Below are 14,677 nucleotides of genomic sequence, written 5' to 3'. Positions count from 1 at the left end.
AGATAATAGCTTAGTATCCCTGACAGCTGTTTTCAAAAAGGATGGTCTTACTGATAATTTGTAAAAGTCAGTAGGCTCCAATAATTCAGGACTTAAAAAACTCCCAAAGCTCAATGGAGGTTGCAAAACACAGTAGCATTTTGGTTAAGCACTTAGAAAGCTAACCCACCCCAACATCGGGGTTGCTCTGATACGTAGTTATCAGTATCCCAGCTGATTACTTTGAAGAGGTTATTGTTTCCTGGATTACCTGAAAGTATAATGGATTCTTTGCAAGAAGAAATTATTCTGAACAAAGAGGAGATATGAAGTCAAGGTACAATAGCTTAATAGAGAGACAAGTTAGCAGATGAGTCCTCAAAGAGACCATGGCATCTTTGTCTTCTGCACTGACAGGGCTGCAGTGCACAAGGTGGTACTGCCTTCCTTCTCTTTCTCCACTTTGCAAAGCTTAGTGCCCTCAGTGTGCATAAACTTCCTGAATAGAAAAATGGAACTAACTGACAACCGAATAAAAGCTTTTCTGTTTTCATTTCTATGGGCAGAAGCTCTACTGTTTTGGGGACACATCTGACCAAGAGAAGAATTTGTCCCTGTGCTGAGGCAGCAGTGCCTTGTCATGTCTCCTGTTTTCTTCGTAATACCTTCATGCATACCCAGGGTAGGTTTAGTTTATATTTCAGTTGTACAGCAATTTACTGAACAGGTAAAAGAATAGTAATTTTTGAGTTTTTAGATATGACCAATATGTGATTTAGCAAAATATTTTCGTTGGAAAATATTCAGTGCTTTGATGTAGTCTTGAAATTAAGCCCCCAAATTCATTATAATCAAACCTTAGCCAAAACCAGACTACATTGCATTCTCCAACTAACAAACTGCTTTTTTGGAATTTAAATATTGACATGGAAGCAATAGGTAAGCTTTCCCATTACACACTGAAACCTAATGTTTGTCACAATCAACCCTACTGAGTCCTTTTAGCCTTTCAAACAGAGATTTTTAGGCTTTTTATCATTATCTACAATTGATATGATGATCTATTCCTTCGGTTTTTTACTTTGATTATTAAAAGTTTACAATGAAACCTTAAAGTAGTGTTCTGGGCAGAATTATTTAAGTATATATGCAAAAGTATCTTAATTTCTACTAATTTTTAAATGCTCAAACTTAGTGTGGAAACACATTTATAGTTGCAAGGAGAAGAAGTTAGTCAGTAAACATGAACTTCTTTGTTGGCTACTGGGAGAAGGAGCAATTTATTCTAAAGTTCACTTACAAGAGGAAGGCTTCAGAGGTCCAGATGTGCATGTATGACAGAGCAATACTACTTCAGAAATACATCTTACTGAACAGCCATGTCCCCTACATGAAATATTTTGGTATAGTTAACAGCATTAACTATGACATCAGGGTTTCTTGATGGGTGTAATCACCTTTTGTATACAACTAAATATCATGCAGTTTATTGTGATCTTAAAAAGTTGTGGAACTGTTTTTTAACTAGTGCAGGAAACTACTAGTTAGACTGGAAGCCACTGAAAGGGTATTTTGAATCGGGAATGGATGGGCTTAATATTTAAAAAATGTATTTAAGTCAAATTCCAAGGTAGGCAGTTTGTTCTTATGTGTGCGTAGTGGGTATCTCAACAAATCTTTTGGGAAGGTATAAAGACTTAAAGAAGCACATTTCTGAAATCAGTCATTTTTGGTTATTGATGGCCTGAGCCATAATTCAGAAAGATTCAAAGACCAACGATGATTAGTAGTCCCCATGTCTAATGTCTAATGTGTTCATGTCTACAGTTCTGAGCCAAGAATGAGTGGTATGTGCATACCAGAGCAAACAGAGAAAAAGGTCTGTGGGTATTCATTGAAATTCAAAAGTCAGTTTTAATTCAGTGATGTTCATAGAATGTTCTCACTAATTTCCTACAATCAAATTTTGGGCATTTGTGCAAGAAATCAACATGCGCACAATTTTGCCCTGGGTTTTCACTGCAAGTTAATTTTAAATTGAATACTTGAAAGCATGGCATTAATAATATTTTCAGGCTGGGTTGGTTGGTCAGATGATCTCATGATACTCTGCCCTTTCCCTATTTGATGCTTTTTACACATGACTAAGTGTCTGCAGATCAGACTATATGGACAGATGTACCTACTACTACATTTTCGTCCTGATGTCATGCATTACCTGGTTTGGAGTAATACAGTCTTAGGGCTGGGGCACTGCAAATATGCTAAGGAACCTAGTTTTAAAGAAATTAGGAATCAAGAGACTGTATTTGATTGTAAATTTTTTCTCACTGGTTTGATTCAGGAATGATGGTCTTGAAGTCAGTGGAGCTACATAGTACTGGGCAAGTAAGGTATGATTCAGACTGACTGTATACATGTACAGGATGCTCCCATGGCATAAAGTTCATATTCTTCTAATGCTTGAAAGGCTTTCTTTAAAAACTATTTCCTCAGCAGAGACAGGATTTTGCCTTTACCATTGGCAAACAGGTAAGTCTGGAGCTGCAGTGGTGGAAGGAAGTGCAGAACCTCAGTTGTGGTTTCTAGAATTCATAAGTCATCGTAGTATTTCCTGAGTTACAAATACCCATATAGACCCTATATATCTGTCAAGGACCAAAAGAAGGATGAAAAGAGCTTGGTGGGTCACAATATATGTGACAAATGTTCCCTTTGGGAGAGCAAAAAATGTTATATTAAAGAAAAAAAGATACAATTTCATAAGGAATTGTGAAGAAATTAATTTTTCAAGGTGTTCACTTAAACTTCGTGAGTTTTTGACATGTGAAGGGCTTACCAGTTCCATGAAACAGCGTAATCTTTTGGTTACGCTGTTACTGTCCATGTCACTTTATTTATATATTTTCCTAGGGTTAAGATCAAGGGTATTTTTCGAAAATTTCTTTTAATTCCTAGATTGTAATTCAAGTGAAAATCAAAGATAGGTAACAACGTTTTGTGATTTGGAAAATTTTCTCTTCTTGATGATAAAAATGCTGTTGAAGGTCTTCCTTTCTTGCATTATGGTCAGCGCTACCCAGTGTGATCTGGTTTACTCAGTTCTCACTGAAGATTCTTTGGTAAAGAAGATCCTTCTTTATTTTTTTATTTTTTAATTATGTATGAAATTTCAGATGCCCCGTTTCTTCTAAGCTCTGCTGATGAATCATAGAGGACAGACAAATTTAATTTTTTTTTTTTTTTTAAATAGAAATGTGGGGTAATGAGGTTCAATGAATGAAGTTGCAATTGCTGAGAAGAAGAATGCGCTGATGGAGCAAACTAAAGAGTCATGAAATATCACATGAGAATTTTATTTACTACAGTCTTTCAGGGTATTCCTCAAAGAGTGATCATTTCTAATCCTGTGGCATATGCTAAGAGTGAGGACTGAGGTTTCGGTGACTGTGTGTCTCTGAGGACAGGGTCTTTCTGCATGATGCCTGTGAACATGTGTACAACACTCCCATTGTTCTCCCTGTGTAATGGTCAATATCTCTCTGCTGAAACATCACCAGCTGACTGCATTTTTTAGAAGTATATGAAAGCAGATTGTTCAGCACCATTCTCTGTTAGAGTAGTTATTTACACAGGTTAGATATGAAATGCAACCTTGAGTGAGTGCATAAAAAAATCCTTCCTTGGAAAAATCTGGGGGGGATCCCTAATGACGATTGCAAAACCTCTCAGTGAAACCATTGAGCACTTCTCAGCTGTCATCTCATTTTATTCTGACTTAGGAAACTAACTTCACTATGGTTTTCACATGGCGCACACATGGAAGACATACCAGACCCTGCAGAGGCTTTGTTGTAATATGGAGAAATAGTGGCAAATATAACAGCAGCTTGAGTGGAGGATCCAAAATATACTTTTATATTAATTGATGACAATAGACTCATGAAGTCATCCAAACTGGGCAAGGTTACAGGAGACTAAGCTAGAGACCCAAGAGATGTGTTGTGATTTTAGGATGTAGATGCACTTAAGGCAACCAGCCTGCCTTATATGAGCCCCAGTGCCTGCATCTGCCTATTTGAGAATGATTCGACACTTGTGCAATACGCTGAAATCAACCAGTTTATTTTGGCCAAATTCTGGTGTTTATTCAGTGCCTGCAACCTGTGACCTTACTGCTGCTGCATGGGTGTAAACCAGCAGAGGATTTATTTTTGTCCACTGCATTTTAAACAATGATTTTGTTGAAAACCTAGGAAAAGTTGGAGATATCTACTGTTTCACAAAACGAATGCCAATCAAGTTATAAACGGATGATTTCACTTTATTAGGCTTCTTGATATAAGAGTAAGAAATGAAGATGAGGGAACATTTCTACCAGGCAGAATGCCTCTTCTATCATGTTTTTAATTTTTGTTTTGCCTTAATTCGTAACTGAAGCAGAAATGAAACTGTTCTGCTGTACTTTATGGAAATGAAGGATCTGTACTATGTAAGAGGGTACTTTAGGAGAAGTGCCCAGAAAGGTGCTTCCCAATTTCTCTCTATTGCTACATGCTATACCGATATATATTGCTATAGACCATTGATTGTGGCAACTGAAAATGTGATAGTAAGAGTAAGCAGAACCTTCACATGCTTGTGCTCCAACAGCTTTTGGTGGCCTTTGTATCTTTGAATTTTCTACATCTAGAAAACATGGTTCAGCATTTCTGGTTCTGCCAGACAGAGGTGCACCTGCAGATCTCCAGTTCATGCTGGACTTTACTGATAGCTCCTATACCCTATGCCACATATCTCTTATGCTCACATACTTGTGACAGTCATCTCTACAGACCTTAACGTTTTCCTAATATTTGATAGCTTAAGTGCAGTTAAGTGTATATTTTGCAAGGAGATTATGTTTTGAGAAATAATATGGCTTTGGAAACTTTTAATGGTCACACAGGCTTCTGTGACACATTTTCTCTGCCTCTGCTACTTCCCATTTCCAATAGTGCCTTAGAAAAAATATCCTGAGCCAGGAAAGTGGGAGCAGCTGCTCACTTCTCCCCACATCTCTACCTAACCCGTAGTAGTTTGGGGTAGCTAGAACCTGATGCTGACAGGTGTGACAATGGGAATGGACATTAGGCATGGCTGTTCAGTTGTGTCAAAGACCTGAGAAAATGATGGCATCTAAGTAGAGGAGGGGAATTTAGAGGGAGATGTTCCTTATTTTAGAGATGTATCTTCTTATTTGCCCAACCTCTGGTTTCTTTTATTGCTTAATTAGGTCCAAATGCTCCTTATTTTTCGCTCCTTATGCTCCTCAGGCCTTGAAATACAATGCCATCAACTGGCAGTGTGTCTTCTCTGTGACCTTTGCACTTCCTGACTGCTGCTGGCTGCTGTTGACTATCTTCAAGTCAAAAACAATTGCAGCTGTCACATACACTTACATTTGACTTTGTTGCTCCCTTCACATGTCCGGTGATCTGCTTGCCACATTTCCTGCTGGTCTAACCAGGTAGAAGCTTGCTCACACCAAGGAGAGGAGACATAGAGGAAAGCAGATGTTGGCCTTGAGGTAGCAGCCAGCCTTCCCATTTTGACTGGTTGCTCCTTGCTTTGACTGCTGCTGGGCAATCAGCATATGTGGAGGTGAAGAAATACATTGCATTGGCCTGTGCAATTTACCACAGCGTGGGACAGAAACAAGAGGAACCTTTGCCTTTTCCTTGGAAGGTGGACCTTCAGCTCCCTGTTTATCTTTTGATGGTGACAGTTGGACTGGATAGAGCAACACACCAAAAAATAGCATCTAAGGGCTTGGCTTTTAGTGGTTGGGACAAGGCATTTTTAAACAATCCATGTTACACATTGACATAGCAGCTGCAGGGGAAAGAGGCAGACAAAGAATGCATGGAGCCATGAGTTTCTTTCACAAAGGTTTGTTCAGAAGTTACAAGCAGGACCATTTCTTGAATATTTTGTGCTGATGTCAGTGTAACCTTTGAGCAGATTCTGTGCCAATGATTTGGAATTCCCTGGGGAAAAATTGTTGTGTTGAAAGAAAATGTCTGATGAGCTCTAGAGCTTAGTATAACATGAGCACATGTGGGACCATTAGCAATACACCACAGAGCTACACACCTCACTATGCCATTTCAGTGTCCTGAATTTAAGATCTCTTAGCAACCAAAGGAAGATGATTGGTGTGTTTGGTTGCCAACGTGACGCCCATCTACAAGAAGGGCTGCAAGGAGGATCTGGAGAACTACAGGACAGTCAGCCTGACCTCAGTATCGGGCAAGATTATGGAGCGGTTCATCTTGGGTGCGCTCACATGGCAAAGTGCAGGACATTCAGAGAATCAGGCCCAGCCAGCATGGGTTCATGAAAGGCAGGTCCTGTTTGACAAACTTTATCTCCTTCTAGGACCAGGTGACCCGCCTAGTGGATGAGGGAAAAGCTTTGGATGTTGTCTACCTGGACTTCAGTAAGGCATTTGACACAGTCTCCCACAGCAGCCTATTGGACAAGCTGGCTGGTCATGGGCTAGGCAGGTGTACTCTTCACTGGTTTAGAAACTGGCTGGATGGTTGAGCACAGAGAGCCGTGGTAAATGGAGTTCAATCCAGTTCGCAACCATTCACAAGCGGTGTTCCCCAGGGCTCAGTATTGGGGCCAGTCTTGTTTAATTTCTTTATCAATGACCTGGATGAGGGGATTGGGTGCACCCTCAGCAAGTTTGCACATAACATGAAATTAAGCGGGAGTGTCAATCTGCTTGAGGGTAGGGAGGATCTGCAGAGGGATCTGGACACACTGAATCGATGGGCTGTGGTCAGTTGTATGAAGTATAACAAGGCCAAGTGCCAGGTCCTGTACTTCGGTCACAACAACCCCATGCAGCGCCACAGGCTTGAGGAAGTGTGGCTGGAAAGCTGCCCGGCAGAAAAGGACCTGAGGGTGCTGGCTGACAGTTGGCTAAACATGAGCCAGCAGTGTGCCCAGGTGGCCAAGAAGGCTAAGATCATCTTAGCCTGTATTAGAAATAGTGTGGCCAGCGGAGTAGGAAAGTGGTTGTGCCCCTGTACTCAGCACTGGTGAGACCACACCTTGAGTGTACTGTGTGCAGTTTTAGATGCCACAATATAGGAAAGATGTTGAGGTCCTGGAGCAGGCCCAGAGGAGGGCCACGAAGCTTTTGAGGGGTCTGGAAAACATGTCTTATGAGGAGCGCCTGAGGGAACTGGGATTGTTTAGCCTAGTGAAGGCTGAGAGGAGACCTTATTGCTCTCTACAACTACCTAAAAGGAAGTTATAGTGAGGCTGGTGTTGGTTTCTTCTCCCAGGTAACTAATGGCAAGACAAGAGGTAATGGCCTCAAGCTGTGCCAGGGGAGATTTAGATTGGATATTAGGAAAAATTTCTTTACTGAAAGAGTGGTTAGACATTGGAACAGGCTGCCCAGGGAGGTGGTGGAGTCACCATCCCTGGAGGTGTTCAAAAGATGTATAGATGTGATGCTTAGAGACATGGTTTAGTGATGGGCTTGGTAGTGTTAGGTTAACGATTGGACATGATGATCTTAAAGGTCTTTTCCAACCAAAATGATTCTATGTTTGTCCATATTGTTTTAAGTCACAAACCTGCCAGGAAAAGAATTCTTCTTTTGCAATTAGTTGTTCCCTTGGGACATACCATCTATAATGTTCCTGTGAACCATTCTGATTACTGTACAAAAAAATGTGTTAGAAACCTGTACAGGTAATGTGCTGTACTGAACATTAAGCTGAGGTAGTTCTGATTGCCATTCCACAGTAATGGGACCTTGCACGTAGAGTTTTCTGAGGGGCTCCAAGGACATGCTTAAATACTCTGGTTCTCATTCACACAGGTGTTATCTACCAAGCCTGCACTATGGCCTAAACTAAGGCTAAGAATAACAGTCTGCCTTAGTTCTTTTAATGTGGTAAGGAAGTCTGTAATTCTGCATAATTATGTGATAATTACAGCACAGCTATTTTCTACTAGCAAACCGCTTCCTTATGGCGTTTTACTGATAAGACCACACATATGTTCTTGCAAACAGCAAAAAACAAATGAAAGTTCTGTCTCTGTCTCTCTAGTTTTGATGTATATCCTGCTGTCTTATTAATTTTTATTTGTGTGTGCTAATTCTCTCTCACTCTCTAAGAGGGCTTTGACAGAAAAAGATTTTCCTTCTTCCATAGTGTAACAGTCTGCACTGCTTCCTAGGATCACATAGAGGCTCTTGCTTGACAAATTTCCTACATGTACATGTATCTAAAATAGTGGCAATGTCCCTTTTCTGTCTTCATCTCTCCCTGTGCAAACGTGTAGGTTCTGGAAGCTTGGGTGTTTTGACTGCTGTGGGTTGTTCTGTGATTCACAGAGCAGCCTGGAGCTGCTATTCTCATGAGCTCTTCTGGTTTAACAGTGACACCTGGGCTGGATTCTGTGAGCTTCATAGTGCCTTGCCAATTTCATGCTCTGATGGTTCGAAAGAAAAATTAGAGCCCAGTTGTGCTCTTTGATACACAGATGCATTTCTGCCTGGGTTCAGTGGCATTTTGGTGTAATTTGCCAGAGTTACACTGCACTAGGAAGCTGCTCTTGACTTGCCTACAGTTCAAATGAGACCTGCATAGAGGATCCTTCAGCATAAGTATGATACTTGCTTGAACGACAATTTCATGGTGTTATTTGGGATTTACATGAGTTGCTGAGTAAACCTGTCATAAACCCAGCTAAAAATACTAGCTTTTCCTAGTCAGCAGTCTTACCTCCTACCTAGTGTGTGAAAAGGGTCTTTGCAGAAAACCTTTTCTCAGCTTGGCTTTTTATTGGAGATAAGGTTTTCCAGTCACAACAGCTGTTTTTGGTAGGCTCTGTCCAGGCACACTCACCCTTTTTTTTTGGTTTTGTTTTATGACCCAATGCTAGTCAACATCTGCAAGTCTCAAATATGTACAGATGTTCCAAATTCACTTCAGTTGTTCTGTTGCTTAGGTTATCTGACATGTAGTAAAAATACACATTGTCATTTGAAGTTTATGAACAACTACCCCCCCATAAGTCAACGCACGCTCTTGTTTTAAATGCTCACCATAATGCTGAAGCACTCTTTTTTTTTTTTTTTTTTTTTTTTTTTTTTTTCCCATAAGCCCATCTATTCTACTTCTTTGGTATCATCACTCTCAATCTAATCACAGCATCTAGGTTAAAAGATAACCAGAATTTTATTTGAAGTTGAAAATTAAGGGATGTGTTTTCTGGAGCCTTAGCTTTGGAAATGACTGAGCTGTTTTGCATTCAATGAAGAATAAAAATCAAATAAACTAACTTGACACAGATAATCATCAGAGAATATTATGGAATAAGTGGTTTTGGTTTGTAAAAGTTGTAAACAGCAAGATTTAATAACACAAGTTTAATGGTACTGGGTTCTACTAACATGTCTACTGCATGTCCACACACATGCTGCTGAATGGATATATGGAATGGTACATAACAATATTATATAAAAACATACTACTTACACATACGTTAAAAGACATAATAATTTCAAGTATTTGCTTCATCAGCACTTTTCAGTTGTAAAGAGTCATTTATAGTCGTCTAGTCTTCTCAGGAACCATCTTTCTGGAAATAATCTGGTGATCTGGTACAAATAACATTATGTTCTTATGCCAGAAACACTCCCTGTACACAAGGATATTTGCATTTTGCAAAACAGTAATGGGGACTCAAGTTTGATTTTCCTTCTTCAAATTTCTTACTGCTCTCTCCTGCTGCTGTGACTGCTTTGGACTGACTCCAAACCACTGACTCTTCTTTCAAATGTACTGTTAATATGCTATTATGTTAAACAGGCTGATAGAGTAAAATGGAAATTAACATGTGCAAAAGTCATTTAGGTCAAATGAAGTAACATGCTTTCAAAATATTAGCCAAAATTTTAGCATAAAACTTTGATGAGGCTGAGAAATCTTCTATTGAGCGGGAGCATGGAATAAGCCCATGTACAGATCATGTTTAGAACCTTATGATACTGTTTAATTCTATGGTTCCCCAAGGGGTACTTATAACTGAATTAAAGGGCGTCTTGTGCGTGTTCTGGACACTGATTACAGGACCACAGACTGAAGCTGAAGACAGCTCAACAGCCACTAAGTATGCAAGTAGAGACACCCCTTAATTCAATTATATGTACCCTCTGGGATCTCAGTAATTATAATACATGTTGAAATTTATCCAAGGCCAGAATTAGAGCTGGTGTGGGGTTTGGATTTTTTTTTTTTGTGTATGCCTGTGAAGAAGGTATTTTCTCAGCCTCAGAAGATTCAGCAACTCACCTGTGTCTGCTTTGCCTTGAGATATTCATAGGATTGTGGTTGCCCTGCAGAAATGCCTCAAAATGCCTGTGGTTGCTGGAGTGCTCTACTGCTGAGAGCATTCATGAGCTCAAGTCTTCATTCTGTCTGCTTTAAGAGAATACGTTTCTGGGATTGCAGCCTGGCTGCACAGACCTATTCTTTAAAGTGTGCTGTATGTTGTCAGCAAGTCTCTGCCAGCCTGGAGATCTTGACATGCACTAGCTGAAAGGGCATTCTAGTAGCCTGAACATCCCTGAATGGCTTGTCAGACAATAAAGACCACAGTGTGTAAGGGATATAGGGGAATGAAGCTTCTGTCCATATTTCCATACAACAGATTATTTGCTTTGTGAATATAAATCAGTACAACTCCTTTGACTTTGGCAGAAGTCTGCTAGCATACACCATCTGAAGATTTGGCTCAGTCAGTAAATCAGGTTTTTGAAACAAATATGTACATTGTAGTGCAGTCCCTGAGCATAGCGATCCATTTTCTTTCCCGAGATGAAATAGCAGATGTTCCTTGAGATGATTATCACTACCCCTAGGACCAGAGGCACTGTCATGCATTTTCAATGGTTACGTCTGGTAGACTACTGTGTAAGCCAATATTTATGCCCTCTTTTCATTGTCAGTGAAGGGCATATATTGGTATATGTATTCAGTGTTCAGTTGAAGCTAAGTGCAAGTAATCCACTTTGTACACTGTAATGTTTATGCAGACTTCACTGGTTTCAAGCCAATAAGTTTAACCCTTTATTGGTTCAATATTACTATGGCTGCCTTGTTTCCAAACGAACTAAGAATAGAAGCTTCCAGGGTGAGCTAAAAATTATTTTCCCTTTCTATTCTCCAGGCTGGTCTAATAGAAGTGGAAATTCCCATCTCACTGTTGCTTGCAATGGGTTTATGCCAGCTGAGGGTCTGGTCCTACTGGGTTTGGTCTCAGCTGGAGGACCAGTACCAGAAGAGCATGTGCCCTCTTAGTGCTATCTCCATTTCTTATGAACTCACCTTGCTCAGACAGTGGGTGGTGTGTAGAGCAGAGAAAGCTGATCAAATACACAGATGTAACAACTATGTGTAGTTTACAAAAGGGTGACACTGGGTGACATTGCAAAGTACATCTTAGGCACATCTTGATGGGAGAAAATCACCTAATTGTACTGTTCAGTCACTTAGTCCAGGTGTTGCACACTTGTGCTCTTGAGTGCTCCTACCTCTAATTCCCCATATGCATTAGGCATGAAAGTGCAAAGAGCTAAGTGGGAGACAAGTTGTGAGGGTACAGGAGGGCCTTGGAGTCTTGTTTCTGTTATCCTTGATTTCAGTGTGGTTACACCAGTAAGGTACTACTCAACCTAAATAAACTGTCAGACCATGTGTTGAGCTGTGCAAAAGTCTGAAGTACTTGTACTGAAAGGCTAGTGTCTAGAGAAGCTCTGTAGCCTACAGTGCCCTGCAGCAAGCAACAGAAACAGTAATAACAAAAGCAAGCATGCTGCTTGCCAGTATTACAAGCTTAAAAGAGGTTTCTAAACAACTTTCTTTTCTGTAGTTCTCAGCTTTGTGCAACATGTCATCTACAAGGAAAATGGCTCTGCCTAGAAGTGTTTGTAGGAATGATGGACTCTCAGTGCTGTCAGAATTAGTGACAGAGTTAGCCCCCAAGGGTGTGACAAGTGAAATTCATGAGGGGAGACAATCCATGGAGAATGACCAAAAAATAAACAGTTCAATAAAATTCAGAAAATGTCAAGGGTTTATGTAGACCAAGAGCAACTTCCAACTAGTACTAACTGAGAAGTTTGCCTTTGGCTGTTGAAGGCACTTTGGGCAAGCTTCTGTATATAGATGGTGGTTGCCTAGCTGGAGTTTTCATCCAGGTCATTGGATTTTGCTAAATGCGAGGACTTTCAGTGTGGTATCCAAGGTGAACATGCTGCTTAGGAGTACAAGATGTTGAGTTGCAAATGCATTCCCCCAACATGAACAGATTTTCTTTGTGAAGAAACATCTAGCCTTTTCATCAGACTTATTTTCCTAGAGACATGTGTGAAGCTCTTGTATTCCCACTCCCACCTCTGGATCAAACATTTAAAAGCAGCTGCTGTTGAGGTGAAACATGTATTAGCCATAAACAGAGGCAGGTTCATTGCTCTGGTTCATGAACTGTCTCTTCTCATCTGTGGTTGCCCATTTTTCATGTAGAGAAATCTAACTGTGCAATGCTACTGGAGCACACAGAGTAAGCTTTGTGTTGGAATTGGGAAGGTGTAGTGTAAGAGTGTCAATACATGCTTTCCTTGCACTTACATCCTGCCCTAAGCAACTGCTACTGGTTCCTCTCATGGACAAACTACTGAGGTAGGGTAGAGGGACTTGCAGTCTAATCTAGTACAGCTGTTCTTACACTGCCAGAAAGAGGTTTATAAATCTTGTCTTTTGAACGGAACAAATAAAAATTTTTCCCCAAAAAACAATTGATGTCTTTGGACGGAAAGCATTAGAGCTGTAGCCTGGAGAAAAGACCAATATGAAGAGCAGGTCCCACCAAAATGCTTTGCAAGCCCTCAGGCAGCTCATGGCTTTTTCTGGCATTCAGTCAAAAAATGCATTTCACCCACTAGGAGTTTATTGTGCCATATGTTCCCCTTGGCACTTCTCTCTCTGTCTGTCTGAACAAAATTAACTTCTGAAACTGGCAACTGATAAATTCTGGGGCACACTCCAGGCCTTATCACAGTAAAGCCCACCTGGTAAACATCAGGTTGCCATCTTCAGACCAGCAGATTTCCTGTTTGCTACTGTTAACTGAAGCAGATCCTTCCTCTCTTTCTAAACCCCCATGACCTTCACTGATCACAAGCATTCTTCCTCACAGGGATATGGAGCTTCATCAGACATGTAGCATATGAAGGATACACTAGTTGCACAGTCTTTCAGTAGAAAAAAAAATATCAATGCTAATGCCAAATGATCATCTTAAGACACGATCACATTTCTGCAGGAGCCTATATCTGTTCAGGAGGATGAAAATAAAATTCTACCCAACCATGAGGATTCTCCTGCAACAGTGGTGTGTATTGCTTTGGCATGAAAGCAGAATGGGTTTCTTTGTAACATTAAAGTTCTTTAGAAAAGACAGGAAGTTCTCAGTCCTTCTGGAAGGTTCTCTGCAAAGTCTGCTGGCAAGGAGGTATCTTTCAATGATATTTCAGTGTCTGGTTATCCTATGGAGAGTGAAGCAAGATATAGTAATGCAAATTCAAAGATTTTGCTACTGGAGACAGGATTGCCTCTGCTTGCAATGAAATGAAGAAAAAAGAAAGTGTTTCTTGTCCTAGTGGTTGTATAGAATTCAAAAAGTTGACCTTCATACCTGAAAGCAAATGAAGAATGAAAAAATGTGCTTAAAATTATTCAGGCCTTCAGGTGGGCTTACTCATGAATTTTGGATACCTCAAAGATGATGATACATTTCAGTTTTCTTATTCCCCACCGGGTAAGCATAGCTCAACTCAGTTGCAGGCTGATTACTTGGCACTTTTCATTGTACTCTGTTGGCTGACCAGTCAGGTGGGCAGAGAGAAGTCATAACCGATAAAACAGGATTTTCACTGTCAGGATGGCAATTATTTTGGCAGAATTTGTCGCAGCCAGGATATTTTTTCTTACTATGGACTGTCCTAAACTGAAATAGCTTTCCCCTGGTGTGGACTAAAGGCAAGTTCAGACGCAGTTACCACGGCTCAGCAGATGGGCAGTCACCTGCTGAGGAATGGCAACTTGAGGGCAGACCAGCACTTTCAGACAAAATATGTATGTCTCAGGCAAGTTATCTTTCACTGAGGACATTGTATGGGAAGAAATAACAATGGAGATAATTTTTCATAGGGGAGGGGACAGAGACAGGAGAGGAGAGGAGAGGAGAGGAGAGGAGAGGAGAGGAGAGGAGAGGAGAGGAGAGGAGAGGAGAGGAGAGGAGAGGAGAGGAGAAAAATCTCCACTGCTTTGTTTTACAGATTTTGAAGGGCAACCCAGATTTGAAATAATTCAAATTTAAACCTTTTTTTCTCCTATGACAGAATAAGACTGTTTGGCCTCCCTGTTGATTAAAGGTCATCCATTTCAGCTTTCTTCTCAGTAGAAATCCATAATATTTGTAATACTACATCCACACTGTTACAATGTAATCGTAATAGTATGTTGATCATTATAATTACCATCAGAAGCAATGCAGATTGGATCATAACTGTCTGTATCTCGCATAATCATTGAAAATTCATGGTTTTTTGATTCCACTGGTT

This window comes from Leptosomus discolor, chromosome Z, assembly GCF_034619465.1.
Source record: "Leptosomus discolor isolate bLepDis1 chromosome Z, bLepDis1.hap2, whole genome shotgun sequence".
NCBI classification, from domain to species: Eukaryota; Metazoa; Chordata; class Aves; order Leptosomiformes; family Leptosomidae; genus Leptosomus; species Leptosomus discolor.
Note: the sequence above shows the minus strand (reverse complement) of the source record.